The sequence below is a fragment of the Lagopus muta genome, chromosome 3 (assembly GCF_023343835.1).
Source record: "Lagopus muta isolate bLagMut1 chromosome 3, bLagMut1 primary, whole genome shotgun sequence".
Taxonomy (NCBI): Eukaryota; Metazoa; Chordata; class Aves; order Galliformes; family Phasianidae; genus Lagopus; species Lagopus muta.
The window spans coordinates 60851860-60879465 of record NC_064435.1 but is presented as its reverse complement, the minus strand read 5'-3'; the positions used below and the strand labels follow the sequence as shown (position 1 = coordinate 60879465).

The 27606-nt window shown below is 34.6% G+C and overlaps 1 long non-coding RNA gene across 1 annotated transcript; it reads right to left on the bottom strand.

Annotated features, from left to right (window-relative positions):
• LOC125691454 (uncharacterized) lies at positions 1 to 27606 on the bottom strand. Its single transcript, XR_007376137.1, has 3 exons — positions 27526 to 27606; positions 25357 to 25408; positions 1 to 305 (listed from the first exon to the last, which is right to left on the bottom strand). It is a non-coding gene; the product is annotated as an uncharacterized LOC125691454 (long non-coding RNA).

Here is a 27606-nt window from a genome sequence, read left to right as displayed (position 1 = left end):
TATCAATACTGGAAGCAAGAACTGAAAAGCAGTATTTCAAAATACTCTACATATCTGCCAGATTACAAAATTTTGCTCTGATGATCTTTCATTAACATTGAAAGTTTTGCCATATTGACAAAGTTTTAGCCCAAAAAAGGACTGTACCTGTTGGTTCAGCTGCCCTCTTGGAGTAGAATATCTTGATCTGAACTTTAGGAGAAGCTTTAGGAGAGGAATCCTGGTCACATGCAGACTGTGTTAAGGTTTTAACCTTGAGGTTTTGTCCTGCTAGTATGTTTTCAAAGAGTAATTGTGACCTATTTCTAAAAAAAAAAAAAAAAAAAAAAAAAGCTTAAAAGCTTAAAATTCTTTTATGATTGCAAGGCACGTGAGGTTCCTAGATTCTAGACAGGGAAATGTGTATACTTATGCTTAAGCATGTCTGTCTAGGCTAGTTCTTCATAGCTGTTGTCTTAGCAGTCAATTGGAATCTCATGCTGAAAAGTTTAACTTGCCACAGGGACCACAAATCACTAAAATGTTAAAATACTACCAGACAGGAATAGTAGTTTCAACAGAATAACAGCAAGATTAGTAAATCACACAACAATTCATCTAAAATTTCATTTTTCCCAAAATAAGCTAAAAAATCCTAACACAATAATAGATATATTTTTTTAATAGATAATTATCACATTTTTCGGTACTGACGTGGGTATGGGTATTTTCTTCCTAAACTACCAACTCCAAAAACTGAAACATGAAGCATTCTGTTAATCTGCACTTACCCTGAAATGTCTCACTCTAGATTTACAATTAAAAGTTTTAATAGGTGCCATTTTACATATAGACTTTATAAATGATGCTTCTCTCATGTTTGTAGCCAACCTAGTTATAAAACAACCTACCATAAATAAAATAAAAAATTTTTAGAGTAAGCTCAAAAGTACACGACTTAATTGGTACTAATTAAACATTTTTTTGTACGGTGATCAAGCGACTTTTTTTTTTTTTTTTTTTTTTTGTGTGTGTGTGTGTGTGTGTGCGTTGCATATTTGCCTGTTTAGATACCTACAGTATATAAAATCAAAATAATGGATGCTATCTGACTTGAAATGTGACTATTTTTCAGATTTGGTAACCAAACATATTGAGAAAGAAGTTGGTGGCATTATTAGTGAATGCTAGTGTTCAATGTATTCGGTAATTCAGAAGAACACATAATTAATGAAGTTTGTTGATAATGCAGAGATTGATGGACTGAAAAATAATAGCAAGAATAGGTCTCTTATAGTAATCCAGATCACATGGCACTATGGGTGTATTCAAGTAACATGCATTTTAATATACATTTAATACATTCAGTATTCAGCCAGAGGCATGTTTTGAGAGAGCTTAAAACCAGGTTTCTGATGGCACACTACTCACAGTCTTATTAATGATGAAAACGTTTTGTTTTGTTTTGTTTTTACATTCAGAAGGCAGCTTTAAATTTAACTATTTAAAATTTAAAAGATATTTTCTTTTTTCATATTTGCAAAAAGCATATCATTGGCAACTATTCAAAACCAGATTTCATTTAGTATTTTATTAAATTAGTTTTTTTTCTTGCAAAGTCTTCTGTTTTCTGATTGTCATAAAATTCAAACTGCTGGCATACATTTTTCCTTGGAAACAACTGTAATCATTTTAACATTGATTACTACCCACATTTTCTGATTGTAGAGGAGTTCTGATAATCTAAGCTTTTTCAGATGATTTAAATAACACTTACTAGAAATATCCATTTTTAATTACCAGGAGATAATAAAAGATGTACACTATTGTTTTCAAATATTAATATGCTTCCTCCAAAGGAAAACTAAGAGTAATGTGAAAAAAAACTTTATTGTCCCTACAGAAAGCTATCACTGTGGGTTAACTGTCAAGAAAGTATGAGAATACTATCCTTTTCTCACTGACATTATATTGTGAAAACACAGAATATTATATCCGAATACTATCATTCTTCCTTGCATAAATTCAAGCAACAAAAGGTAGTGAAAATTGAGTGAAATTTACATTTTTTTTACTTCTCAAATCTCTTTCATAGTAAAAATAACCCTTTTTTATTATTAAGCACACTTTCTTTTCTACCTTACTGGGTCATAGAATTGCCAAATGACTTTACATTGTATCATCCTAAGTTTGTATTATTGCCTATCATGTCAACTTTCAAAGATATAATTCCAAAAACGTATTCAGGTTGTTTAAAATCCATGCATATCATTCCGATAGACAAACACTATAAGAATCCATTGTAGAAAAAAATCCATTCAACCACAATGTATTTATAACTTGTCACAGACTATTAATATGCATCATCCCAACAAAGACTCTTATTGTTCCAAACTGAAAGTGGAAGAACTGAGTGATGCTGGGAGGATTCTTGATCCACAGGCTTCTGTTATTCATTCTTAAGCCAGCATGGCTCCTTTTTCATGTATATACTTATTTACTTTGTCTTTTTTCAGGAATGTAAAAGGAGTTTAAAGTAGCTTTAGCTGGGCTGCAAGATTGGGTTAATAAGATTATAAAAAATCTTTTCAATTCTTCAGTCATCTTGCTGACTATAGTTTGACTATGTGGTCTGAGAAAGTCTTTGAACCGTCTGCTAGAAGAACTCTCACATTTCTCAAGGTGCAAACTTCTTTCTTAACTCCAAACTTCATTAATAGAAGCCAACATTTAGACAGCTATAGTATATGCACCATAAAATTATTACAGCTACTTTGCAATTCTACTGCAGCAGCATGACATGTACTGACCAGATGACCCTATTATCTCTGAGTCAAGAAAGAGGCCAGACAGGAAGAATTAGCACAACGTACTCGTGTATTTCTAGATCCTCCATGAGCTGAAATGGTACTACACTTACAGGAGCCTTGGGCAAAGTTTAAGCCATGCATTTCTTCTTCTTCACATCAACACAGTGTGTGTGCAGGCTTACTACCTAATTTGACATGGTGCTAATCATGTTCCATTCTTTTTCCACTCCCTTTCAGAAAGCCACATGTTTTTTTAACAAAATATCTGTTATCTTTAAACATAAATGGTACTTTCTGGAAACAAACAAACAAACAAATAAAAAGCACGTATATTTTGAGGAAATCTAGTACCTTTGCATCAAATTCACCTAACACTGCCCAAAAAGACAAAACCGTGAAATAATCTGAAACAAAGAAATAGTGTTGTATAATCCCCTTCAATTTCTAAATAATTATCTCTGTAATACAGAGACACATCATTTCTGTAAGATCTTCTATAAAAACAGTATTTACTATTTTCTTTCTACCCTTTTATACATGAGACTTTCAACACATATTGGTTAAATGCACCATTTTTTGTAATTAACATGTTACATTTTAGAAAAAAAATAATGAAAATAGATTTTCTATAAATAAATGAGATTTAATGCTTTCAGCTGAAAGGTAAGAAATTAAATTGCCAGTAAGTCAGTACTAGTCATTCCAAACATTGATTTACACAACTGTTCTTAGCTTATGTTAGTTTTGTCAATAGTTGTGATCCATACTACCAATTTTTAAATAGTATAACTGTTTGTAAACACTAGATATCAACTTTTAAAAATGTTTTAAATGGAGAAATGTGCCTAGGGAACTCCAAATCATTAAGTATGATACCAAATCTGATTAAACCCGTAGAAACTGCAATAAAGAACAGAGACAACAGACTCACTGACACATATGATTCAGTGAGAAATAAACTTGAATTCATAAAGACGGTCTGTGCTTACAGATTATTTATGAGCTCTGTAGAACTAATGGAGAATATTAATGACAATGATCTGTTTGACATATTATATTTGGGTTTTTAAAAAGTAATCATATCTTATGATAGGTTCCAAAATATATTAAAATTCTAATGGATGAGACAAACATCTATTTGCATAATCTGCAACTAAAAGGTAGAGTAAATGGAGATTCTGTAGGGTAGATCAACAACAGGGTCTGGTAGGATCTTGTACAAGCATCAGCAATGTTCAAAATATACTGATGCTACTAAGTCCATCATGGTTCTGAAGTGAGATGAAATAAATGGAAACTCTTAGTACAAATGTTAAGCATTGTTAGGAGGAAAACAGAATCAAATAGAACATGTAATTATTCACTGATTATAGGTGCTGCTTTTTTTCTATAAAAGGTAAAATAGCACTGGAGAAGCTACAGAAAGAATGTATGGCACAATGCCTATACAAAGAACAGATGATGAGAGAGAGCAACTTCTACCATGTAGAAGAAAAACAAAAAAGGTCTATAAATAGATTTATGAGAAAGTGATGCAAAATCAAAAGTGGTTCTGGGTGAATCGAAATCATGAAGTGGTATGCTTTAAAGGGTCAATATGTTTTTAGATCATGAACACAAAAAGCAAAAAGAAAAAGCAAAGGATTCTGGTTATATAAGAAAAATCAGAAAGGCAGCTCCTCTGATTCACCAAGTCTACATATTGCTGGCAGCCAGGAGGGTACACAGAGGGAATTATCACCGTATGCTTCCCTAGGCATCTGCTGCTTGTCACCAGTGGAAAAGGAAACCAGGGTAAGATGGACTCTTTCATCTGATCCAGCATGGCAGAACTAATGTTTTTATTCAGGAGCCCCTGGCATTGCAGAGGCAAAACAATGTCAATTGGCTGATTAGCAGTATCTTGAAACAGGGAAAAGCAGATGCTTTTAAACTAAATTGCTTTATTTGGAATGCGTACAGGACTGCAGTAGTAGTTCCCACAGAGATCATGCAGGCTGTCCAAATGCAGTGTTTCCACCACAACTCATTGTCCAGCTTGAGGAGAAGGGAGTCCAGGAGGAGGAACAACTGGGGGGTTTATCACATATCTTTTTAATATACTCATTCATACTCACTGTAGGAGCATTTATTTTAGAAGGAAGCCAACCATACAATCCTGAAGCTTTTTCTTCTAATTTACTGACACCAAAACCACAAGGTTTATTTGAGATCAGGACTCTCTAAAACATTATACATGTGAAAAATACAAATGTCAACATCCAACCCTGTCCCTTCACTGGTTTTAGTTATACACTTCATTTGCATTTTTACAGTCTTTGTAACTGTAAAACTACAGCTACCCTACAGAAAAAAGGCTTTAAAAGCAGATTAATTACTGATTTTCACCTAGTTATGAAGAAAAGATTATCACTCAGGAAGAAATAAAATGAGAGAGAAGAAATCTAATGAATTTTAAAAACTTTTAAATATAATTTGGATCTCCAGAGCTAGCACTCTATGGTTATAAGGTTTTGCTCACTTGCCAGGCATCATCAGAAATAAAAAATGAAGTCTTTGAGGAAGCTGTGCTCTAATATTTTTGTTTTTCTCTTAAGAGGAACCTAACTCTGAATTTCTTTGATTATTTTTCATTATCACTGTAATACCTTTTACTATTTTTACTTTACTTTTAGCTGTAATTTAAGGTTTTCTTCTGTCACAATATAAGTTCTGGTTGTAGAATTTTAGCTAAGAACCACAGCTCATAATTCATTGAGCACTTTGAGATTTGCAAAAGGAGTCTCATAAATCATTTTTATAAACAATAACAGAAAATAATGTAATTAAATTAACATTACATAGACATTCACTTTGATTTCAACTGAATTTTCATCATGAGGCCTTTTTCCTTACATATAAATATGAAGCTCTACAATATAGAGAACTTTTCTCATTGTGAAAGAATGCATGTTAAAAGGAAAATAGTCACTTATGTAAGAAAACTTCTGCAAGCAACAGACAAAACCAAACATGTTTGGTTTAGTGTTACAATCAAAACCAAATATGCCTGACAGAAATTGTGAAAAATACTGAGTTGTAATCATCTATCTTACTTGTTGCATTTAGGCATAATCCAGAGGAAAGGAAAGTAAAGTTTGCTTTTGGGAGGGTGAGAGGGGGCGTTGTACAAAATGCTCTACAATGCACCTTTAAGTGCAAGACTGAATGGAGTGTCTGCTGAAGTTTCTTATTGTCATGTTATGTCAATTTTTGCAATAGTCTACACAAGGCCAAATCACAAACCAGGAATCACAGAATCATCACTTCTGTCTTAGAGGCGTTATCAGCTCTGGACCAAAAAAGACTATAGCTGAATAAATGAAATATAGGCATATTTAGCAACAATTTCCAAAATGGCAATCCTGAAATGCTGAGTTTAACTGTAACAAAACACTGACGTGAACCTTGATCCTCCATCTTATCGGTAGCAAGCTGAAATTTTTCTCAAAGACTTTGTTGCTCAACATTTTGAAAGAAAGTGGTTAGGAAACTTCAAGGCCACCAGGCTGTCTGAACGATGACAATTTCTCTACACAAAGTCCTGAATAGTTCTTGTCACAGAGCTTGATGGACCTCACATAGTGGATATGGTTCCTACTCTCCCTGTTTCCTATTGATTTACATTCATATGGCTGCACACTGAGGAACAACACAATAAACTGTTTGGTAGGGATTCTGGAATGCCCAAATCTCCATATAAACTTGAAGTCCTTAGTTTCCCATGAAAATATTCTTTTCTCTAATTTAGTAAAAAAGAGCTCAAATTTTCCTCATTAATTTATCACTTCTAAGCAGTCCTTGGCAACCTTATTTGACTTTGAGGTCAGCCCTACTTTGAGCACAAGATTCAATTTCTTCCTACTTTACATGCTACAGAGGTTGAATGACCTCTGTTAGGTGTATCCCCATATTTCTAATCTAGTAACCTTACAAGATCCTGCTTTTTTTCTTCAGTATGCTAGTTACAATCCATGAACTAAAAAGGAAATGGAAACTTAGGCCTGTTCCCATCACTGCATTCTTCTTCATCATAGCTATCGTAACATGTTGCAGTCATCTTTTTGTCGTTAACAGGACTAAAACATGTTTGCACAACTACATGACCACTAGCTCCGAATTTTGGATGCCTGATAATTTCCTGAGCTTTAGCACAAATATCTGTTCATCAATATCTTCTTTATCAGAACAGCAATATTTCTGGTTTATTGCTCACTCAGTTCTGTCTTTCTCTATAAGTGGAAACAATACAATATTTGGTACCCAACAGAACACAGTTTGTACATAAGGTATGTAACTGTATAAAAAGGTAAATCTGTTAAAGTAAAATAATTCTGAATAATTGGTATGTCTTAAACATCAGGTGCTATATGTGAACTGCTTACAAAATGGGCAACATTTGAAAACATTATTCACAGTGAAAAATCCAACTCTTTGAACAACTGGAGCTATATTAGAATACTTTAGGATAAACTCTCGTCATGTCTAAATAATATTTTTTTACTAACTGCATAATTTTATCATTAGTTAAAAAATCTGGCATTCACTCTTTTGAGACAAACATTCCCTAAACTAAAAAAAAAAAACTATATGTATACTTAGGTACCCTGGATATCTAGTTGCTATACAACTTATAGATATACATCTGCCTCTGTTTATTCATAGCCTTAGCATCAATTTTAACTTATTATCCATTTTTATTCACATTGTATTTTCACTGTATTCTATTCAGTGCATTTGCTTTATTACACATTCCTTTTCATGATATAGTAGGCATTTGAATGAGCTATGAAAAACTACTGCTCAATTTATTATTTGTCTTAAGTGGTTCCCAGAAATCCCATAAATTTACTGATATTATATCTTCATTACCTTTAGGAATACAGGTTTCTGCTAAGCCACTTCAAAGATCACTGCAAATGTGGAGGACAGGTGGGATGACTGGCTTCCAAAGGACACTAAAATATCTACTCTCTCAATGTCAATTCATTCTATCTATTCTGAGTTTAGTTCATTCTGCTTTACTTCTGATCATACTTCAGATAAAGACAATAAGTCATCTCTTTTAAACCAATCTTACGTGTGAAATGATACCATGTTTGAAAAATATTACAAAAAGATTGTTACTGATGACTTTGTTTCACAATACGCCTTCAATGTATTAAAATACAAGGCTTGTTTCAGGGTTCCTTTTTTTTTAGGCAGCACTATTTTAATAATGCATTAGGCTAGCTGTTCTTCAAATGATGATCACTGCAATTACAAATTTGTTAGGTGAAAGTTACCAATTATCTTTGTGTAACCACTGACCATGTTATCCAGCTGCTTTCTGGTCATCTGCTTTCAGGTTGTTTTCAACTCACTGAGACATCCTTCTGATTTCACAATCAAATTCTTCTCCTAAGACCTTCTGAAGACTAAAAATACCACAACATTAATGAAAATGTGAATTACATAAAATCTCAATTTGCTCAGCAAAACTTTCTGTGAACAACATTTTGTTTTTATTTGTAGGCATACAGACAGATATTCAGAAATAAAAAGAAGGCAAGCAGGGCACGAGTGACCAAATGACTCTACTCTAATCTACAGAAATTAAATCTCAGAACTATTTAGAATATTTTAACATAAAAACAACAAATTCACAGAGTGACTATATCCTAAATAGTGAGAGCCAAGGATCTGTTTAGCCAAAGCTTAGGAGAGATTTATGTAAGAGCGAGACACAGAGCACAGTTTCTATTGTGCAACCAACAGATGAAGGATTGTATGCAACTGTGATGAAAACTTTCTGTCCTCACATTAGCTGGGATGGTGATATGCCACACAGCACTGTTCCCAGGAGCCAGGAATCTGTCCATTCATTATTAGACTCTTGTTCAAAGATGAAGCCATAGAAGGATGCAGCTCTGCAAGTCTCAAACTGCAAAGGATACCAGGGGTCTCTTCTAGAGCCTAGAGCATATGGTTTTCTAGTCTGCAGGAGGTGTGAAGTTTTCAGTGATTTGTAAAGCCAAGTGGAAGAGTGGCAGAGAAAATGGCCAGTCTGCAGTGCATCTACAAGGATGAGAAGGAGATCAACTGGACTTTCTCTGAGACCAAACAGCTTCAAGAACCTGAACCTTTAGCTGAAGCAGAGAGGCAGGAAGTCTGTGCCCATGAAGTTGGAAAGTGAAACTTTCATCATGAGAAAATGTGGAAGCTGATGACTTCTCATACCAAGAAGAAGACTCCTGACCTACCTGAAGACTTTCAGTAACTGCATTGGTTTAATGTACTTATAATTGTGAGTGCCATCAAATGAATCATGTTTGGTGGCTCAGCCTGAGCTACTCTGGGCCACTGAGGGAAGAAGAGCTAGCAGGCTACCAGGTGCAGAGGATTGAGATGCCCATCTGCCAACCTGAGCTGTCTTCTAGGAATGTTTGCTATTTGCAGGGGTTTTGCCTTCACCCTTGCTGTTATTGCATGTAGGTGCCAATCATATTGTAAAGGGTGACCTGGAATAGTAAGATTACATGGCTATGGTGGTCATGATCATGGAGGCGCAGGCTGTGTTCTTATTTCTCAGTGGTGCTCAGTGACAGAACAAGAGGCAGTGTGCACAAACTGGAACACTGGAGGTTCCATCTGATTAGGAAGCACTTTACTGTGAGGATGACCATGCACTCGACCAGGCTGACCTGTGAGGCTGTGAATCTCTAAGCCTTGAAATATTCAAAACCTGACTTCCACTGAACACAATTCGGGCAACCTGTTCTACCTCACCATGCCTGAAAAGGGAGTTTGGACAAGAAGATGTCAAGAGATCCCTTTCAACCTCTACAGTTCTGTGATTCTGTGAGAAGATAGGAAAAGTTAGATTCTTCAAGTTAATAGTATTAAACAGAAACAGCAAGTTCTACTAGCTCATTCTTAGGAAACTCAGTTATTGGAAAGTAATACTTTAGGGAAATTAAAACTCTATTTATTCTCTTTCAAGTTTGATTTGGGGTGATTTCTGATGAAAATGACCCTCAAGTAAGCAAAGTGAAAATCTGAATCTTTGTCTTACACATCCTAAGTCAGCCTGTTAAGATATATCAGAACGTTCTGACTTTTTTTTTTTCTTCTTTCTTTTTTTTAATTCACAACTGTGTTAATTCTCCAGTAATTGCTCCAGGGTAATAATTTTGAAACATATAAAAATTAAAGGCAAACAGAATTGCTAGGTGAGGCCAAAGTGGACTTTTGATAAGTATAAGAACACCACACCACATTAGATCTGTAATATTACAGATCAAAGTTGCACCTTGGAGTTCTTTTCTTTTTTCTCCTTCTTTAATCTTTGTATCGTATCATCATTTCCTCAACTTCTTATTAGGTAATTTTTCAGCTACTTTCCCTCTTTCTCTTCAGTAACAATCCTCTTACATGTCATTTTCTATCCCACCTTCAGATATTTTAAGAAAATTGTACATGAGAGACCTTTAAAGCATTAATTTTAGTTTATGCTTAATTAAGAAAAATAAAAACTATTATCATGATCTGACAAAAAATGTTAAAGCATTATGCTTTATTTTGTCACTGCATTTTTCAATGTGAGTATTTTGTCATTTGGGGGCAAGGGTATATTTACAAAGGGTATATTTACTTTTTTTTTTTTTTTTTTTTTTTTTTGCAGAATCATTGGAGAAGGCTGTCCAAAAGTGCACTGAATCATACACTTCAGCTTCTTAAAAACAGAGAATCTTCAATAATATCAAAAAATGATGCCAGAACAAAACAAAACAAAAGAAAACAAAACAAAAATAAAGCTTCCATAATTGCTATTCACTTCTGCCAGGAATGCTAAAAAAAGCTGCTATTGAACTACATTTTATTTGATGCATGACAACAGTTTCAAGAAATATATTAATTCCTCCATGTAAATTAGATTACAAATGTATTTAATGAAAAACAAGTCTCTGCTGAAGTTTCTAAAGTGGGCCTGTTGAATAAGTATCAGCAGTGGCTCATTCTGTTATCCATGGTGCAATTTATTAACTGTAAGACAAGAATAAGTTAATATTATCTCCATTACCTCAGTAATCTGAAATAATCAGGTATTGAATGGATTGTGAAAGTGAATTTATTCTACTGAAATCACAGTAGAGAGTCTACTGAGAGTCTACTTTTGTAGCAAAAAAAAGAAAAAAAAAAGTTTTTATAATAAAATACACCATGGCTTCAATCCAATTAGCCCCTAAAATAAATAACTGCAGCATACTTTTAAATATGACAACTTCACTGTTGCAATACAGTCATCACTGGAATAGTTGCTGATATTCTGTTCTTTTTGCATGCAAATTATCTAGATCAACAGATGTGCACACATACTTGCACGCTGCATGCTCGAACACGCATATATATAAGCTAATGCCAGATAGGATAAACTGAGCTAAAACTAAAAATAGGCAGTAGAGAGAAGCAATTTAAAACAGTTTTTTCAGGAGTATGAAGTATATTTTAGAAGCAGAACTGGCATTGACACAAATGGGAAAGTGTAATGCACCAGTAGGTGCACAGTGAACAGATCACAGAGTTAAAAACTAAAAGATTTGGCAAACTATCTAGTAGACCAGATTCCTAAACAAGTCATTTACCTCTGTTACAAACTCAATTTTTCACTTGTATTCAGCCATCTATAAACACAGTTTCTTTTTTAAATCAGTGTACCTGCAGAAATGGCATTATATATTTCCTTGGCAGTTTTAACCTAAAAATATTCACTCATCCCTAATACCATGTGGTCACTTTTAAACACTATTGTTTATCTCCCATATTACCTTCAGTATCTCACTACTGATGTTTTCAGCTACAAAACAAATATGTATGTCACTACAGGATTTACATTTACAGTGGGTTTCACATTACCTGGTAAAAAGAAATGGGTTTGTGGGATAGATTTGTTGCAAATTCAAAAATACACTACTTTCATTTTATACTTCACGTTAAAAAAGGAAAAACAAAACAAAACAAAAAACCCCAACATTTTAATTGCTTCATATCAAATTCTAACATATTAGACCATACTTTACATTCAAACTGGATGTTGCAGGGATTCCTGTAAGGTGAGACACCCTCTGGCATAGCTGGACACTCATACACATCCCTTCCTTCCTATAGCCCCTTTCTTTGCTGAGAAATGGTAGTCTCCAGTACAGTGCCATTTTTTTTCTTTCACTTATTTTAGAATCCATTTACCAGAGAGGCTTCAGCCTGTATTGCTCAAGATGGCATGTAGAAATTCAATGTATTTTATTACATTCAAAATATATATTGCTCCAAAAGCAATGCTTTCTATTTATTTCCAGGAAACCACAACAGATACAAAGAGAACAATATCACTATTTGATGGACCAAATTCTCATCAACAACAAAAAAATTGTATTTTTCAACACAGTCACCACTAGCTATGCATTTTTATCAGCTATGAACAAAAGATCTGCATCAGCAGAAGTGACCCTCTTTTGCTCGTCACCACTTCGAAAATCACCACCCACTGCCTCTCTTTGCTCACATCCACTGTTTGGTCTCCATCAGCGTTCAGAAGCATCAGTGAATGTCAATGGGTGCCATTTTTCTGCATGGAGGAACCCAGAGATAATCCTTTGCTTTGTGCACACTTGTATACCAGATGCCAATGCCCCTCTGCTGCCATCTGTCACAACAGCAAAATGCAATGGGATATTGGTGGGAAGGCTCAACCTCTACTGCCATAACACCAACATCCACCTCTGATGCTATGAGTTAACATAATAAAACAGGAAGCATTGCTTTCATCCCTCGTAAGTATTCTTTTATTCAACTGTACAGCCTTAACCTCCTTCTACTATGTCAATTTTCATTGTTCAGATATGTTATGTGGAAACGCTAAAGACTGGAATTGGCTAGTGTCAAATAAGATTATATTATGTATGGTATATAAAGTTCATTTTCATCAAACGCTATGGATTCCATTAATATTTAGCTTATGATTACATCTAAAACAGTCATTTTCTTTGAAAAATCTCACGTATGAGCAATGGAGCTGATAGGATATAAATAACTTTAAATCAGCTGAGATTTTGGCCCAGAAGGAGTATCCAAACCTGTATCTGCTTCTTCTGATGCACCCTTTCTCATAACTGTCTATAATACTTCATTTTCTACAGTTATGTCATTATATATAGGCACATGCACTTATGCACACATACAAACAACTGTGTGGATAGATTTCTGATGAGATAACACGTGCCTTTACTTTTGGTCAAAAGCACTGCTTGACATAGTTCATTCTGAGATATGTGCTTTTGGAAAGAGTATTGGAACAGCTTTAAGAAAATTTCTTCTCTCTCCACTAATAAAGGAAAAGATTCAAGCCACATCTGTAATGTCGTGTTTTCTGAACAAGGTGTGCTTGTTCTACCAAGGATATGCCAATAATTCAAGGTAACCAGCAGGATACATTACAGACGAAACTCTGAACCAACAAGCTGTACAAACAAAATAGCAATCAGAAGATTTAATGCATTTCTGATGTACATTTAAGGCATTGACACTGGGCCACAGATGTACATGTGTTGTGTTTTATCTTGCTGAGATATGGCCTGTGAGAGCCTATTATAACACATCATCACCCACAACTACTGGGCCCAGCAAAGGAAAAATTCCATCACACATTACTCCTGAAGATATATTAGAGAAACAAATTGTACTTGGAATTGAAAAGTCACAGGCTTATTCTGTCTTAATAAATTTCTGCCAAAAGGCTAAGTGTAAAACCAGAAATACTTCCCAAACGTTGTAACTGTATTATCATCTTTGACATCCCAAGGGCTGCTCGAGGGATCATCTAGATATCATTTCAGAGTTCTCACAATAAATCTGCTTTTTTTTAACCTGTGCTTGGTGTTATGTAGCCACTTTGAGTTTGCTGTACTTGAAATTTAACATCCCCTTTACCAGAAGACAAAGGCTGTTTCATAACAAGAGCTTTGACACTTTGGTGATCTGATGATACTATACACTTTCCAAAATCATAGATACAACTTCAAATATTACTTTACCTTTTCAAAAGAGACAGACTAAAATCCTGTAATAGATCTCAAGTATCTTAGTATAGCTGATTGTGCTTCTGCACTACAATCTTTCTATTCTATATTATGCATTTTATTTTTAGTCAATTTTTATACTGTTTTCAAAACTTACACTCTTGAGTGATTTCTCTCACACACTTCCATATCTCATTGCAGTATATAAATATCTAAATTACACCTATTATTTCTGTTATCTTATGATTTTAATTCTCTACCTCTATTGTTAAATACATGGGGAGTTTATAACATGCTCATATGATGATGACAATGTTAAATAAAATGTACTAGGAAAAAGGTATGTTTTCAAAGTTATTCCAAGGAAACCAATCTTTCATGTCAATCAGCAAAATAAAAGGTCCTGTTTTGTTTCATTCAAGCAAGAGGAAAAAAAAAGAAGAAAAAAAAATGGGGGAAATATAATGAAGAACATGCAGAGGATGTGTCTATGCTGTTGGCTTAGTGGCACTGTTTCAAACTGAGCTCCTGTGTCTTTGACTTGCTGTACTTCAAGCTTGCCGGCTATTTCCTGGGACAGAATAAAGTGATCTTTACCCTAAGCCCAGGCCTTGTTGAAAATTTAGATAGTATGCACACTGACTAGTCAACTTCTTTCCTCAGCCAGTCTGCCACCCTTACATTGAAAAATATGTACACATAATCCTTCTCTGTGCATAGTAAATATCAGCAGCATCATGCATTAGAGCAGAAATATGGAATACAGAAGTCATCACAGTGATCATCTTGGTTCCAATGTAAAGAAATCTTTCCTTAAGGAACCTTAAATAACTTTTCTAAATGTCTTGGTCCCAGCAATGAAAAACACTCTAGACTGAGGAGAAGAACCAGTCTTGAGAAGGGCTTATATCTAACCCATATGTGGGGCACCAGATGACATAGTAGAGAAGATGATGACATGATCTCTTAAGCATGCATAGAGGAGCCCATCAGGGTGTTCCATGTTGATAGTCACTAACAGTGCAACCTCAAGATAAAAATCCAGACCTGACTTCCACGAAGAGAGGAGTTTGTATGACCAGGTAGTAAAACAAACACATGAACAGCATATAATGATAGAGAGTCCTATGGGTACAGATATAAAGGCCTACGAAAGAGATACCAAAGAAGAGATCCCTTAGAAGTTATGCTATGTAAATCAATAAAAATGCTGTTGGAGAAGCAGACCATAAGCAGTAAGGATGCTGCCCACCATCACTCAGTACCAGGAAAATGGAATGACTTGGAAGTAATTAGAATATGGGGGTGTAACCAAATGGCAGAAGAAACCTAATTTCTGCCTATGATAAATCTGACAAGAATCATGAAGAAAAGCTGCAGCTGATAATCTGACACAGTTAGAAACAAGCTAGATTTACTTTAATACAACAGTTTCTAACAATTTCTGTGGGTGTTTTTAAGCGGACACTTCTGCTACTCTTACTACATGAGAAGCAACCCATAGAGGAGAGGAAGACAGTGGCTGAAAGATGCCAACTCCCATCTTTGTTTCAGCCAGATACCAAATGAATTCTTCATTCAGAGCCCTCCATCTTGCTGGGTGATACCTAAGGAGCAGTGTTGAGAACAGCAGTGGGTATCTTTAAAGACAGATATGAATGAAGGCACTACCAAGGATTTGGTACTTGATGTCTCCCATCTATAAACATCAGCAAAGGCATTCCAAAACAGACCAGTGTTACATTGTGTCACATCTCAGCTGTCATAAGTACATTTTGGTGCAATGGAAAGTGAACTGATCAAGCAAGAAACAAACATGCAGTAACTACAAAAAATATAGGATTCTAGTCTAGTTTCTGCAGTTAATATTTAAGTATGAAACAAGATGAGGTAGGTTTTCTCTTACAAAACATAACTGTGGACATTCATTATCTACAAACATACTCGTTTTTAGATTGAATATTTCTTTCTCAAGTAATTCTGGCTTCTTGATTTCAATGAGATCTTGAAGCAACTAATCAATCATTGTATGTATTGTATGTATCATTGTATAAAATTTGTTGCCTTTTGGTCCAAAACGTACTAGCATGATGCTCTTATTTTAGGAAAAAGGGTAAATAGCAGTGGTCAACTTACTTTTTCTCATTCAGGCATCCTTTATGTTTCTTTTTATGTATTTCTTTTTTTAAAAATTCCAGCCTTCTTTTATATGAAAATCTTGCTAGTATTGGATTTTCAATGTCTTTTCCTCACAAGCAATGTTAGCTCTCATATCTTTTCCACTAGCCATTCATTTTATCCTTGTCCATGTCCTCAATTGTTCTTTTGAAGATGAAAAATTAGAAGCCTATGATGAGTACTCTGGGTGAACAGTATGACTTACCCAGCATCACGCTTACTGGAGGATGTCTGTGTCTGTCCTTTTCTTTCCAAATAATATATTTTTTTCTGACAGAGTTAGAAGTCAGTATGTTTACTGCTGAGCTTTATATGAGTTCAACTGCAGTATATCAAGAGAGCTCCAGACCTCTCACAATATGCATGCCTAAGTTGTCAGAAGGAAATCAACAAATATTTCTATCTTTTCTTCAGTGTTTTGCAAAATCAGAACAGCAGAGTACTTCTTGCTATATGTAGGCTCTTTCACACAGTAATTTTACATCAGCAATAGTTAGGCTTAGCCAACTACAGATAAAGTAGCAACTCATCTTTTCCACAGTGACGAAAGTTAATAACTGTGGTGTGAGATATGAAAGTGCACTGAAAAGTATGATGTTCTCATTTTTATGGAATCCAAGTAAGACAAAGAAGACAACTGGGTTGCACAGTTGTGCATCAGTGCCTCATAGTTTAAAACTCATTAAAGTTACCAGGCTCTGGTAAATGAATGAAAAGCAAATTGATCATTAAATGGTGTGATAAAACGTGAACAAGACAACCAGATTCTGGGAGCTTTCTACATACTGGATGCACCAGTCTTATAAGCAACAAGCTTACAGTGTACACCTGCAGACCCCACTAAATTGTTTAGATTGCACTCTTTACTGTAGGTCAGGGCTGTTAATCACCAGTATGCCCCAGGGCAGCCACATATAGCCTTATTTATGGGCGAATCAAGAAACTGAAATACTGAACCGTGCCTGATTAGCTGCACTAATATGCTACTTGTGGCTAATTTCTGAGCTGCTTAATTCGCAGGTGTTTGCCCCAGCCAATAAATCATGCTTTCTACCTCCTCTTTGCACTCATGGACCTGCCATGCATATATGCAGCCTGTTTAAGTGACAAGCAGGAAATAATTGATGGTGCATTAAATCACTCTTGTGTTTAGTGAACTAGCTCCCCTTTGAAACAAGCCTTGCTACGTTCCCACTCCCAGGCTCATTTCAAATGTTATTGTAACCCAAGTCTTCTGTGTTTGCAACCTTTCAAAGGTACAATGTGTACATTTCCTCATTTTTATTTGTTTTACTTGTAGAGCACACTATTTGCATAAGACATGGCTATTAAATTTTCCACAACAGTTAGTCGTCAATGCAATGAAGCAGAACAAAATTCTGGCTGAGAAGCTGAAGAAAGGCACCAGAAGTCCCAGCAGCTCCAGTCTTACAGTTTCCCTTCAAATAGTCTTAAATGAAGCTGTCAGTAAATATGAGTTCTCAGTCATGTTTGATATTGATCGTCACTAATTTGCTAGTTCTGATTATTTCTGAATTAATAAAGATGTGACATGGGGATCCAAAAAATGAACTTACGCAAATTCTTAGCTCTTAAAGTCAAAGCCAGGCCAATTCACGTTGGGTTTGTTGTTGTCGTTGTAGTATTTTGACACAAAAATGTGTTTTCCTCAAGGTTTAAACAGAGAAGCTGAACAATGTCAAAATTTTAACTGGAAATACTGTCTACTGTGTAATGGGAGGCCTGAAATTAGGGAAGACACATATTTTTTCATGTATCTTGCAAGATTTTGGCACATCTCAGTATGTATGGATACCTAAAGCAATTACTACAGTTGGAGAAATTTCTGGTCTTCAGCTTGCTGAGATGGGCACAGTTCCTTGAGTATTTCTGTATGACTCTCACAAATCTTTTCTATATTTATGACGGTGAATTCTCTTTGGAGCAAAGGATAAGAGCCAGGACCTAACCACTTCTTTCTACATTAAGGAGTCTATTATCAAAGTCCGTGATAGAATTCCTTTGCCAGTATTCAAGGGCCTAAGCTAAATAATCTCTAAATAAGGGATATCAGCAAATAAGTAAAGATTCCCTCTTTTGAACATTTCTACTGGCTGCCTAGGCCTTATTCTGAGATCAAAGAGAAATTGAAACCGATGTGAAATTAGGTTGTCTGCTTATTAGTGTATAACAATAAGAATATTACTGTCCTGCAAACCGCAATGTTGCCAACAGTTTTCTGGTTATAGCCAAAAGTGGAGATTTCTGGAAAAAGATTTCATGGAGATACTTCAAAGTGTTAATTTTAACATAACAGAGCATCAAATTGTTTGAGGTACATTTATATAAGGCCTTCTATCCTGCTGCAGGTATGGCCAGCAGTAAAATTTCAGCTCTCTAAAAGTAAGGAAGCTGGATAAAATAAAAGAAACAGAGAAGAAGAATAAAAAATGCTACAAATGGTAGAAAAAATGTTTAAATTGAATGTGTTGGGCATCCACAACAAATAGGAATCACCCTCATAATCAAAAAATATTTCTTATACACTACAAGAAGTCACGTAGTGCAGTAAAAAAAGGTAAAGGACAAAATGGTAAATCTGAAAAAATGTTATCCTGTTTAGAATATACATACATCTTGAGGAAGTTTTTAAACTTGAATATGTTTTTAAAATATTAGAATATTAAATGAGGCATATCAAAATAATTTTTATTCCTTTACAATATAAAAATAATAACATTACCAAAAACAAAACAAGAAACTGTTTTGTTCAGAGCAAATACAGGCATGAACCTTGATATGTAATCTATAAAGTGAACAGAAGGTCAAAGTTTAAATAGAGAACTTAAATGCCCTGTACTAGCCATGGATGAAGACACAGCGCTTCATGGTCATTTAGCCTGACCTAATATAGAGATCTTATGTTCTTATCTTCTGAGGCAATAAAACAAAAGTTCTGTTGTCAGCGTGTTAGCTTTTGCCTTTCCCTGCTTTCCTCAGATGCCAAGAACAGGATCTGTGAGCTTCTAGGGAAGGTGTTGTCACTTTTTGCCACAGACTTGCAAAAGAGTTAGGTTATGATCTGGATTATAAGACATTTTTAGTACATTTGTAAATTTTAAGGCCAGAAAGAGCCAATATGCTTGCCCAAAGAAATTTCTTTTGCTATGCAGTAGTAACATTTTTTTCTAAGGTTCATCTGACATTAAAGGAATCATTCTTTTCCATTAAAAGAGTTTGTTCAGATTCTGAAACTAGTAACTTAACCTCGGATATATATACATGTATATTTTAACGTGGCATACATTTGCAATCTTTTGATGGTAATTCAATTATAAAAATTGAATTTGTATTTCAATTTATCTCAAGCACCTTAAGAAGTTATTAAGCAAATTTTCTAACAAAGTAAGATAAGTCATAATATATAACCCAAAATCTTTAGGATGAGATTTTCAAAGCTCTTCTACATTGCATTCTCATAAACCACCTAGCTGGCACAGTGTAAAGAAGCATCCATTTCAATAAAATGGTACAGCACTTTTCACCTATTTATCAACTGAATTCTCTGCTTTCTCTTTAATGTTTTATTTGCTAAGAAGGGTGGTAAAGAAAAATAAAATACATGCATATCAATTAACCTCATTTCAATATAAAATAATGCACTGCTTTGACTAAAAAAAAAATTCCCCAAAAAGTCTTCTCATGAAAGTGAATGATTCAGTGGTTTTTGTTTGATATAGTTAAAATGGATTTCTTTTACTCCCTTTTACATTTCTTGAAAATTCCACAAACTTCTTATCATGAATTTTTAAAGATTGTTCTCAAGGACTAGGAAATGGCTACTGAAACTACTTATTTAATCAATATCACACTTTTGTGAAAGAAAAGTAATGTTTTCGGAGACATTCAGTGGATATCTGGAGATAAGTAACTATGCTGAATTGAATGACATTACTCATTATATGAGTAATGAAGTGCAACAAATTTAAAATTGATCATAAGATCACAATAATTGTAACGAAAACAGAGAGAACAAATTTGTTCAGAGCTTCAGCTCTTCATTTATAACCTACTGGAAAAATTAGCAGAAATAATATATAATTTTGTCAGCTTAAGTCCAAGGGAAAACTCCATCTGTATTAAATGAAGATAGGAAAAAAAATATATATTCGCATTGCCAATATTTCGAACCTGACCATACCAACCTGACTTGGTATTTTGAGCGTCTTATGGTTTTCACGTCAGTCTAAAGAAATCCTAAAGAAGCATAATGGACATTGGCTCAGTTCTGAGTACATTTTTCAGTCTGGGACCTTGATCGTATGATGAATTTGTCACTGAGAGTATTTTCTGAAAACCAATCTTTAAACAGATTTATTTTTATATTCTTGCAATTTTCACTACTTTGGAGAAAGCTAGTGAAATTTTCATTGAAGTTTCACACAAGGTTCAGCTCAGAATAATAAAATTTCAGTTATTTTTGCAAACATTTTTCTTGACCCACTCAGCCTGTTTAACAGCATAGATAAACTTATGCCTCACTTATATGAACCTCAAACTGAACAGATAAACAACAGGAAGCAAAGATTATTACCGGTGATTTTCAGACCAATTAGTCACACTTCAGTGTTAGTCTGAAAATCTAGCCTGAAGTTTCTGTTCTTTCAGAAAAAAAAAATATATATATATATATATATATATATATATATATATATATAATAAAGTAAAATATAATATACTTGGTAGTATCTTTATAGACTAAATGTTTAAATTTGTTTTCTTTTTACCAACATGTGTCCCAATTCAGATGTTCAATAAAGAAATTCAATAAAGAATTCACTCTTAAATTTGAATGGTTATGAACAATCCCAGGCTAAAATTACTAAGAAAGCACACATTTTTAATAATAACCTAATGTGAAATTAACAAAAATCTAAATAAAGGGTGAAATATTCCTCTTCAGCCAAATAATTCCTAAAATAAAAATGTTTTAAAGCTGCTAACCTACTGAAAGAATATAAATTCCAAAAGTCAGCTTCCAACTTAGGAAAAAATACACTAAGCAGGAGTAGAACACACTTAAGATCACCCAGAAATCCTTACTCACAAGATTAACTACAACAAACTTCATGCAATCCTGGAGAAGTCACTGAGAGTAGCACTGACATGTAATCACCACTGGCTACATACTACAAACATTCTCTATTGAGTTCTCTGAAGTTTCACTGTTATTATTAAATAGTGGTGAGAATAGTGCTAGGATTGTTTCAGTTCCCTTAATTGTTTATCTACATATTAATGATGCTCTGAATGTTTTACAAAGTGAAACTACACCATGTAGTTTCATGCTTAATTTCTGATTTTTTGAGAATAATTCTGATAATAAACAATGAAGTGATCTGTGTTGGAAGCAACCAAAAGATATTTGCCATTTAAGCCTATACTAAAAGCAATTCTTATTATCATTCAATTTTGTTTCTGTTTGCTTCATTCACCTTGAATTATTTTTCAAGTCAAATAGCTACTGTGTATTTCTTCACATTCTGATCAACACCAAAGGAATAATGTATGACAATTCAAAAAAAAGGAAAACAAAAATGTATAATGCAACTTAGCAACACTATGTCATACTGCTGAAATGTGAGGGATATGGGAATGTCAAGAAGTGTAGTTTCTGCATTTAAGAATTGAAGGTGTGCCAGCCCTCACTGTCAGAATACACTTTCAGGAGGCAGCAATGAAAGTTTATATTACAAAGGTCACTCAGAGAAGAAGAATGTCACAAAGTTAAGTACATCCAGGGAAGATCAGATAATAAGGAATATCTTTTTCAAAGCTAAAATGATAGATTGCAAGAATGGTAAAATAGAGCACACGGCAGATAGAAAGGGAAATCAAGACAAGAAAAAAAAATAGAAGGGTAATATAATATAAGTGAAGCTGTAGAAATCATAAAAGAAATGCTTGGAAACAAGGGAGAAACTTATTGAATAAAATAAAATTTATTCAGAGTATTCAGATGGCAAGATTCAGAAAAATAACCAGCAGAGTGGCATCTTAGGCGACTGCAAGATGCTTGACAAATACATTTTTTAAAAATTGTCATGTGTTTTCATATAACACCATATGAATAATTTAAGAGCAATGTCAAGATTTATGAAATGAGTATTATCAGTGAGATGTTAATGCCTGAGACAAGAAATTGTGGGGGGTTAGGGTGACTGTACAGTTCTTTTTCATATAAACTTAAAGCATTTAACATAGACTCATAAAGCCAGAACAAGATCTTTTTGGTTTTTCACAATATGAACTAAGATGAAAGCTTGATGATATTTGGGAATTCTACGATAGATATCACTTAATAAAATCTTTGTCACCTGGAATATGTATAATACTGTCAAAGCCATATTTATACCACACAACAAGCTTAATTATTTTTATTTAATATTTTGCTTCCTGCTCATCATAAAGTGTTTCCTTGTGCTGAACAAGAAATTTTATGATGTCATTAAAATGTTATAGACACAATTATAATGTAATGTTAGTCATTTTGTCCTTGGAAAATCTATAAGGAAGAGTTGCTTGCTTGCATGCCCAGCTACAACATGGGACAGGCACAGTACGTCTGTTTCCTGTGGATGGCATCTGTTGAATTTAGATCAAAAAAGGCAATGTTTATATTCAATATTTATATTCACCATATTAGGCTGATGTCTGGGCATGATCTGGACCACAGAATACCTTCAGATACAGAAATATTAGCCTTGTGCCAGCCTAAGAAAATACATCTTGCTCTGCTAATGTTGATTCTTAAATGTTTAAAAATTCTGGGGTTAACCCACTGCACCTTAGAAATCTGGATATTGCAATACAATTGACTCTGTGTCAATTGACACTTCTCTAAACTATGTCAAGCAAGATAACTCTAGGATAACTTCAAGTAATCTTTTCTTATGCACCATATTTTTTGCATTTCTGATATTTCCCATTCCTCGACTAATTAGATTGACCTCTTTCTGAATGCACAGTATTAACAAACTGAACATGGTACTCCAGCTAGGACCATTCCAATACAGAGCAGGCTTGAAGCATTGGGTGAAAGGTCTTTCAGGCTATATTCTTGACAGCCCACAGTGTTGGTTGCCTTTTCACAACACAACTGGAATTGTTGATCCAGGCTGAGTTCTGTTAAATCCACTCAGATATTCTTCTCTTGACTAGCCAGCTTGTTTTTGTGCAAATATTTATTCCAATCTAAGCATAGTGCTCTCCTGATTCAGAATATCTATCTTTTCAATTTGCCAGAAACATTTATTTTTAATTCTAATTATGTCCAACAATGTACCTCGAGCCTAAGCATATCCACAGATTCCTTAAACATTTTCTCAACTTTGCCCAACTTTCTAGTGACAGACTCTTCTAGTGACAGACTCAAACCAGGACACACCCCTGTGAAGTCTCACGTTAGTATTTCACTTTTGCAATGAACCATCAATAACTATAAATAGGATATGGTTTCTTATGATTTTTTTGCTAATAGTTTAAACCACATTTGCCAACCTTTCCTGTAAAATCATAGTGCAATGTGCCTTGCCAAAGGACACACAATGTCAATTTCTTCTCTGCTTTCTGAGACTCCTTTCACCTATCATGCATATGCTTTGATATGATTCATTCCTCTCAACTCTCTGTTGGGTTTTTATTCTTCTCTGTTATCACTCAGGTATCCACAAATTCTTTAATTATTTGGTGTTTGTTTTTTCCTGGGAACTGAAAGTACTGTAACAAGCACATATTTCCTACTTCTTCCTCCTTTTCTCGATCGTATCTACAGACTCATTTTGCCATCTTCTTTCACAAGGTCTTAGAGAAAATGGCTACTGCACTCCAATTGCTTCAACCAGACCAAAGAGCATCACTGTGATCCTCGGACTCATGTGATCTGTAATACCTGTAGAACTGCTCTCTTTCCCTACTGTTGTCTAATTTCTTTGCATCCTGACACAGGACTGTGTTAAGTGGGAGAACACAGTCCTACTGAAAGCTAAAACATTCTGCCTTGTGTTGTGCTGTCATCCTTCCCAGTTGCCTGTGTGTTACAGCAGATCCATAGTTATTGAGAAGGTAGAGGAAGAGTAGCCGAGTGAGCTATTACCAAACTACTAAATTATGTTCCTCTTTTCTAATTGAAAAGCATATTCTTTTATATTAATGTTTCCTATCTTTGGTTTGAGGTATTTCTTACAGGTAAAGGGAAGCTCTCTCCTTCTCCATCATCTCTTTCTGTAAGTCTGCATTCTTTCTTTACTTCTTGATCTTTGTCTGTTTTGGGAGGGTTACAAATCTTGTATGATCTAATGAGATGAATGTCATAAAGTGAATGGGAAGCTGCATGCTTTCACTGACTAATCTCTACCCTGGTCTAAGGGGCTTATTTGCAGCTGAAAGTCCCGGCAGTCTAGAAATAAATGCCTCATAAAGAATTACTTAATTTAGTTAATAATGTTTGAATCAAGTCATTCTTCATTTTCCATAAAACTAGAATAGGCTAGAAGTAATTCAATTATTTTTTTACAAGTACTAATGAATAAAGTAAATGTGTAATTTCCAATAAATTACATAGTTACTCATGGTGTGAAAAATTGTGCACTCAAAACAAGTAAAAAATGTGTCACTTTTATTTTTATAGTATGTCTTTTAGAAGAGATATTAAACCACTGTTTACTTTATCCCAAGGTACTCTATAGAAAACCGTAGATTAATTTGCCCTCAGAGAAGCCATATAGTATTTCAGCCCTGAAAGAAAAAAAAAATGCCTTGGAGAGAATCGCTCAGGTACCTTGTATAAATTCTTCAGTAATAAGAAATACCTATTTATGCACTTCACACATAGACTGTATCTGTAGAGTAAATATATTCTTGTCCTTAAATGAAAGATTTGGATTTTTTTTCTGAGTCTTTTTGCCCCGGTTCTAATTAAAATGCAAACTTGGGTATAATCCTGCCCTTTCAAACAGTGATTTTTTGTTCCAAAACATGTGGTTAGACTTTCTTTTCTCCGGGCGGTGGACAGGACAGAAGAGTCATGAAAGGAAAATACGGAATGAAATACCACTCCTGCCATGCACTTCACTTCTCTCCTGTTTTCCTTCCAAAGCTCAAGAGAATCTCTGTGTGTTCACGGAAATGACAGAAGAACTGATTTCATATTCTCAAATATATAAAGAGGCAACTTAGAAGAGTACAGTATTTATAAAAATGTGACTTACTGCACGCTGGGATCGCTCTTGGCATACCTGCATGCAAGGGCTGTGTATGAGTAATGCATCCACTGATTGTGCTCGTGCACTGAGGGGAAAGAGGAAAATACTGAGATTCAGAAAATACATATCTCACTAACCATAAATGAAGCAAATCCACTTTAGCTTTGCTGTGACCTCCAGGAAGCAGAGCATGAACTGCTTTGATTTATCACAAAATTGGTGCTTGCATCCAGAAATGTAAGTGTGAGATCATTTACTTAAAGCTGTAGTCACCACAATAATCTTTAAGGTGCCAGATCCTGAGGCAAGCTGATGATGTGCTGATGTGCTAAGGCCTAGAAAGCAAGGCAGACTTCCAGGATGCTTTACCAATACAGTAATATTGACAGGCTGTAATTTTTTTTTTTTAATTTTTTTTTTTTTATTTTATTTTTTTTTTTTTTGCATGCTTCCTAGCCAAATAACCCTTAAGGAAAGTGTGATAAAAGCATAAGTCACCAAACACATTTCACCAGGTTTCTATGCCTGAAGAGCTAAGACTTCAGAATAAAATAAGCCAGCAAAGTTAGTTTTGAAGACAAGGTATTCTTACTTAGATCTGAAAAAAATCACCACCTGTCACAATACAATCTCTTCTTCTGCAGTTGGTTTTGTCTGTAGAACATGAAACCCACACATTCATGGATGGCATTGGGACCAGTGTTGGTGCAGGATAGATAATGATTTAGTAAAAAAATGGCAGTGGTTACTATAACAGTTCAGAAAAAAACAGTGCCACAGGTTCAGATACAGACAGAGGAACAATCGTTTGTGACTCTAAGCTCTACGTGTTTCAGTGCTATGGATGTGAATACAATTTTTGCCAGAATTTTTTTCAGTGTAATGTCCCTTTGGCTCTACATCTGCACTTCTGGTAGACAAAAGTTAGATTGTGACCCTTGCCAGCTCCACTGGCCAGTGACCCATTACTTTTCCCCATGTTTATCTCATTACTGCATTTCCTGTTTTAAAGCAAAATTGCCTAAATAAAGAACTGACAGTAAAACATTAAATAAATACTGAATGACTGTTGAAATATTACAGTAAGTTTCCAGTATCATCCTTACAGTTATATACAGACCAATAAAAATGAAGTGTGCAGGGAAAGATCTTTTACTAAGGAAACAGGATAAGAGAACTGTAAAATAGTTATGAAAATTTTTTAAAAAGAAATGTTTTTTTTACTTTTTTTTTTCCAGTAAGCAGATTCAGAACAGAATCTCCAAAACTAAATAACATATGATTGGCATTTGCACAGTTATACAATAAGAGTCCATATAATAGTGTTTTTTATTAATAGAAATGCCTAGAGTACTTTATCTCTTGTAATATGCTAATGGCACATTCTGATTCTCAAAACAGTAACTGGTGTAGTCCAACCACTGGAAGATATAAACATTTGCATAGATGAGCAAACTGTGTGTGGTAATATATTTGCAAATTTATCTTACAGATGTCATTTCCAGGCACGAAGACATGATAATTGCTCTGTAACTAGCTCTAATTAATTAGGACCCTAAAAGGCTACAAAAAATTACCATCAACATTTCTGAAAGCACTTTAGAAAGATATTTCTGTGTTTTTTACTCAGTATAGAAACGTGGTGATAATTCAGTCATTCGTACTCCTCCTTAGATTTCTTTCCACAGCACACACTTTATCTAGAATGAAATAAGAAATTATTTTTCTTTCTTACAAGTATCAGGGCTTTCCAAGTTTCCAGTACATATTTACTTTTTAATTTATTTTCCTATAGGGAGAGTAAGGGAGCTCCAGAGCTATTTAAAATTTATTTTTGCAAAGTCCTGCAGCAAATTAAATCAAAACTGAACCACCCAAAATTAAAGGAGTCACTTACATATCCTGTGTACATAGAAAAATATTTAACATTTTAAAAGGAACTCACACACACTAGAAACTGAGCAAGCAAGAACTTAAACTAGACGGTAAGAAATGGTAAGAAATACAACGTTCCCCATCCTGGGCAGAAGGCAAATGAGACCTGGGTACCCAATGCAAGAATCTCAGAAATTCCCTTCTGCCAACACAGCTTTCTGACTCCCTCATATCAAGTCATAATACCCTCTTGTTTGTACTTTCTCTGAATTTTTCAATCGTGGCTGCTCCACGGTCAAGCTTCAAAAAGAAAACAGAGAATCAAACCTTTCCAGCCACCTCATGGAGCCTGAAGGTGTGACATGAAAGCTGTGAGCCTGAATCCACTCAGGCTGAGCTATGTTTTGG